Consider the following 6000-nt stretch of genomic DNA (forward strand, 5'->3'; position numbering starts at 1 on the left):
TTTTAAAAAAATATACAATGCATAAGTCAACTTTGAAATTCATTATCACAAGGTGTAGTCTGGCTATCAGCCTATCTGGCTTCCAAAAACATTTGTAATATTTCATGGAAATCATGGAGATCACTGGCTGTTAGCCTTAATGGCAGAATGGCCGCTTCAGAATATTATCTGTTGGGAGACTAGACCAGTTTCCTTTTGCAGCTGATAGGCCTCTATGACAGGGCTGTCAAACTCCCAGCTCACGGGCCAAATGCGTCACAGACTGGCCAACGCCCAATTTAGTGAAGGGGGTGGGAAAGTCTCACTACGTCACGTGACGCCACTGTAATGACGTGAGTTTGACACTCCTGCTCTATGAGAACAGATTGATGGACTCAATGGACTCCCATCTTCTTGCATTGCATTTCTGACTGAAATGTTGTCTTTTATTTTGAAATGATAGAAAGTTCAAATTCCAAGTGCCTAAGTGTCATGGTAAAAGGGTTCAAGGTTAAAATAATATTCAGTGCTACTAAACTGGCTCCAATCATGGCTTCAGAGATCCCAAATGGAATGTTCATTCCCATTTAAATCTGGTGAACAAATGTATATAATAGTACAAATCTATATAGGATAATTATGTAGATAGAAGATATTCACATCCTTTATTAATTATAGCTGCTCTATGATAGTGATTCTAATTAAAACAAGTTGCTTGCCAAGAATCAGATTTGATATAGTCCTCAATGTAGACATATTCAGCTTCAGTAACCCAAGTTACTGAACAGGGTGGCTATTATCAAAAGAAGAAAATACCGTATTTTTCAGAGTATAAGATGTACCTTTCCCCCCCACAAAAAAAGAGGGTGAAAATCTGGGTGCATCTTATACACTGAATACAGCATTCTTGGCCTCCCAAAATCCCGCACCCTTCATAAAAATGGACGTGCCGAGGCTTTGGGAGGTCTGCAGAGTGGAAAATGTTTTTTTTTTAATTTACCTCTTCAAAATCTTGGTGTGTCTTACACTCTGAAAAATATGGTAGTTCTGTAGCCCAGGAAGCACTTTCTTGAGGAGGAGGAGTATATTCTGTCCCATTACTTTTGGGGACATAGACTTTTTCCCCCCAGTGAATATCAAATGAAATGGCATTATGTATTCTACTGACTTGCATATGGTGAAGATAAAAGCCAAAAAGATCAGAAAAGTGGAATTGGGAAAATTCACTGATCATCTTTAAAATGATGCAATTAAAACAGCACTAGTCAACAAAATTATTCTTCAATATTAGGATTATGTATATTTAATGGTGTTATTACTCCTAGCATTTTGTAAAAAGGACGGTCCCTCATCATTTGCAAATATATTCCCCTCTCATATGATCAAACTTTAATGGAATGTTCATGTCCAGTTCCATCAATTCATTTGACAATAATTTTATTGAATAGATTGGATATACAAACAGCCTGCAGGAGCCATGAATTCAAGATAATTGCTAAAGAGTCTTTCAAGGAAAGACTGATACCACTAGAGATTAACCCCAATAGGGGTCTGAAGCCAAAATGTTTCTGCACAAAGAATTCTATCTTGTGATTCAGCATGAACTTGTTTCTACCTTAATGCTGCACAATAAATTATGTTTAAATTATCTGGAAATTCTACCTATTAATGCTTCATGTTATGGGATAATCTGTGTTTTAAAATAGCAGGTGAATCTATTGGAGAGCCCTTAAACTATTATACATAAAATTAACATAATTGTGACTTGGATTTACAAACTGGATCAGATTATAGGACAATACCTTGGAAAATGGTTGTCCCATTCTTAAGGATTATTTTTAGGTTGTACATCTCAAGGATAGAGCCATCTTCTATTTGCTCAACCTTTCCCCCCTTGCCTCATTAAATTGGCCAGATCAGGACTTACTATCTGACTAATATTAGTACATTAACATAACCTCAATATTATGGGAGCTACACTCGCTCTCCAATTTGCTTCTTAGTCCAGATTAAGATGTTTGTTATATTTCTGACACATTTATGGTTTAGGAGAATCCATCTTAAGTAGCATCTAGACTCCTTCTTGATGTTGGTAGGAAGGATCCCTTTCCCGTAAAAAGTCAAAAAAGTGGCTAGAAGAAGGCGGCCTTGGAAAATACTCTAAAGTGGGGTGTCAAATTCACATTATCATGGTGGTGTCACATGATGTATCAGGACTTCCCCGCCCCCTTTGCTAAACTGGGCATGGCCGTGGCCAGTGCATGATGCATCCGCCCCACGGGCCAGGAGTTTGATAGCCCTGCTCTCTTGCTTCTTAGATTATTTTGAATATGTTGGATTTTACTGAACATAACCTAAAGTAATAGAAAAGGCAGCATTTAAATTAGTATAGTAAACAAACAAATGAAATACTGTAGCTCCTTTATGTAATTTTTAATGTATGTTAAAATGTTTACATGGCTAAGAATAAATTATGAACAACCTGAAGATTTTTTGGTTTGGTTTGCTGATATATAAATCAAACAAATAAATATATAAAACAAATCTGGCTATGTTTTTATGTATTTTGGCATTGAATTACCAAAAACACATGGCAGTAGTTTTTAAATTATAATCTAATAATTAAATGCTTTAAGCAGATGTCATAAAATGCCCATCATCTTCAACTGTAATAACTTGTAGTTTTTCCAAGGACATTCCAGTCCTCTCTATGTTCACATTCATCTTAAACATTAGCTTCCTCCTCCATTTCCCTGACCATTGCTATGCACAATTGTTTTGGATATTCTATCATCCATTCACATTACATACCCAAATTATATGTATTTCAAGGTTGATCATTGCAAAGGAGAAGATGACCAGCATTTGTTTCATCTAGGAATGATTGTATGGTTCTTTTTGAAGTCCACAATATTTTCATAATCATTCCCAAATTCATAATCTGAAAAAATCAATTTTAATCTATTTTTTTTCAGTGTCCAGCTTTCACAGAAGAGCATTACCTCAGTCACAACAACTGATATTTGTTGTCACCGAACTGTCCTTGTCTTTCATCTTGACTGAATTGTTATTGCCTTCTTCCATATGATTAATACTTTTTATTATCTTCTTGTCAGTCAACTCTAAATTCATTTATCATGCAGATTGACACTGTCTTCTTATTCTGATAAGATGATAATGATAACCCAACTCACTAGAACTCACTTTCTAGTTTTATTTCCATAATACAGGTAAACCTTGCTTAACAAACACAATTAGGTCTAGAATTTTGGTCTTAAGTTGTTGCAGTCATTTAAGCAAACCACCATGTGACCTGACTCAATTTTACAACTATTGTAAGGATGGTCATAAAGTAAAGTATCCCATGCAGTATTTACCATTTGCTTCCAGAAACAGCAAAAAAAATCACAGTCCCATGGAACTTTGTAACTGTTGTAAATGTGAGCTGATTGCTAGGCAACCAAAATGCAATCATGTGGTTCTGTGTGTGTGTTGTGTGTGTGTGTGTGTGTGTGTGTGTGTGTGTGTGTGTGTGTGTGCAACAATCATAATTTCAAGAATAGGTCATTACAACCTTTTTTTGAATCCATTGTAATTTCAACTGGTTGTTAAGTGAGGACTATCTCTAAGGTTTTGTTTTAAATGTTCAGTTAAAAGGTTAGTGTCATCTTCATATCATACAATGCTACCATAATGTTTCAACCACCAATTTAGTTCCATATATTATATCTTCTGAATCTAACATTCTTACATTTACTGTATAAATAAAAGTATATACTATTATCATAAATGCTGCTGCTAGCCTGTGAATGAAAGCAATCTAGTTTTGTAAAGTGGAGTTGATGTATATAACTAGAGAGGTGAAGATATAGGATTAATTAACAGCAAAGGACTAAAATATGAGTGTTGTTTGGTTGTGTATAAAAATAGGAATCCATAAGTCAATGATCATAATACTTTTCAAAGACTGGTGATTTGAGAACAAAAGATGAATTTGGAAGAAAAATGTCTGTGCTCTGCCTTCCCTATTGTAATGTCTGTCCTCTGAAAGAATAGACTAGACTACACTAGAATAACAGAGTTGGAAGGGACCTTGGAGGTCTTCTAGTCCACCCCCCTGCTTAGGCACCACTTCAGATAAAAGGCTATCCAACATTTTCTTAAAACCTCCAGTGTTGGAGCATTCACAACTTCCGGAGGCAAGTTGTTCCACTGATTACTTGTTCTAACTGTCAGGAAAGTTCTCCTTAGTTCTAGGTTGCTTCTCTCCTTGATTAGTTTCCACCCATTGCTTCTTGTCCTGCCCCTCAGGTGCTTTGGACAATAGTTTGACTCCCTTTATAAGCCCCTCCCCCTCCCCAAGGAACCCTTTGGCCCCAATGTTTCTGGAATTTTTTAAAGCCTAGAAAATGCAATCATTTTCTTATGTGTGAGGGTGAGGAGTGATTTGGACCCACAAGACAGATGTTATTTCATGGTGACTTCAACCACCCTTGTGAGTATTTATTGTCTGGATGTATTTGAATTTTAATATATTTTATCTAACCAGGGTAACTATTGAGAGAAGGTTGAATAAGTTGAAAGAAGGAAGGAAGTAACCCCGCATTCAAAATGAATGTAATTCAGGAAGGGAAAATAATTCTCTGACATGACACAAATGGATGAGTGGAAATGAGAAAAAGATGCATAGAAAATAATTAGTGGGCCATTTGGGGATCTGAAAAGGAATGAGAATGGTGACTGATTTTCTATCTATTTAGAAAATTATCTGAATTACAAGTACATGGATTGTTTCATGTAGATGGTTAAAGGATGAGTCTCTTCATGTATTGCAAAGGAATAACTCTACAAGTATAACTGCTTTAAATTCTTAAAATTAAGAATTTAATTAGTAAAAGCTCTAAAGGGGATAAAGGATACTAAATGTGAGACAGATCTTTTTAATGCTAACAATGGGTCATGGAGGGGAAAAAAGGGGAAATAAGGAAAGGACCAAAAGTGAAAGAAGAGTAATTGTGAAGAGAAAAAGTATAAAAAATAGTAGAAGATAGATTATCCAAACAGAATGAATAGAAAGCAAACATATGGAAAGAAGATGTACACAAGTCTTGGTGTAGGAGGCAGAAATCTCTTATTCTCACACAAGAGAAAGATATATTGGCAGAAAATGGAGGCCAGAAAGCTACACCGCCAGAAAATTAGAAGAAACATAGCCATTGGCTCAAAGAAGTAGGGGAAAAGTACCCTGGTTTCAAATATTGAAATTAGCATATATAAAAAGGAAAGATCCCTGAATGTAATCTGGTTAGATGTAGATGTTAGATGCTTTGTGGGAGTGGCTTGCCAGCCATGTGACAGGGTGGGAGTGGCCAACTTGTAAAATGTGGTGAAAATCACTTAACAACGCTCTTGCTTAGCAACCAAAATGTTGGCTCAGAAACTCTGGCATTTGAAGCACACAAGTCTTAAAGCTGTCAAGTTACAACACCCTTGCACCCCTAACCCTTTAGAGAAAAAAAAACCAGGAATGTTCAAACTTGACAGCTTTAAGACTTGTGGACTTCAACTCCCAGAATTTCTCCTCTCGATTTTCAACTTGATGATGGACGGACGGGCGGAGCGAGGGAACTCAAACTGGTTCTAAACTGCACTGTAAATTTGTGGAATCTCTTCTATAGAAGAGGTTAGAACTGGCAGGAACCCACCCCTGGTGTGTGAGAGAGGTGGTATTCAACTGGTTCTCTCCATTTCGGGCAAACCAATAGCAGTGGCTGTGGGAGGCTCTGCCCACCCATACCGATGTAATGCGTGAGCCCTCACATTTGCGAACCGGTAGAGAAGGTAAGTAAATCCCACCACTGGTGTGTGTGTGTGTGTGTGTGTGTGTAAACTGTACCCAGAGCAAAGTATTGACAATGTAGAAAGTATATGGAGCAGATTGAAAAGGATTACATTTCAGGGTGTCATCAAAATCCATAGTTATATTAAATGTTGGAGAAAATGAATGAGCATTTCTCTCTC

At 36.7% G+C, this 6000-nt stretch overlaps 1 protein-coding gene across 3 annotated transcripts in view; it reads right to left on the reverse strand.

The window, feature by feature from the left end:
* ERG (ETS transcription factor ERG) overlaps positions 1-6000 on the reverse strand; it is a 113984-nt gene that overhangs the window by 73168 nt on the left and 34816 nt on the right. The window lies entirely within an intron of this gene.

This window comes from Thamnophis sirtalis, unplaced genomic scaffold (assembly GCF_051295495.1).
Source record: "Thamnophis sirtalis isolate CommonGarterSnake01/CBP01778 unplaced genomic scaffold, rThaSir2_p1.2 scaffold_8, whole genome shotgun sequence".
Classification (NCBI taxonomy): Eukaryota; Metazoa; Chordata; class Lepidosauria; order Squamata; family Natricidae; genus Thamnophis; species Thamnophis sirtalis.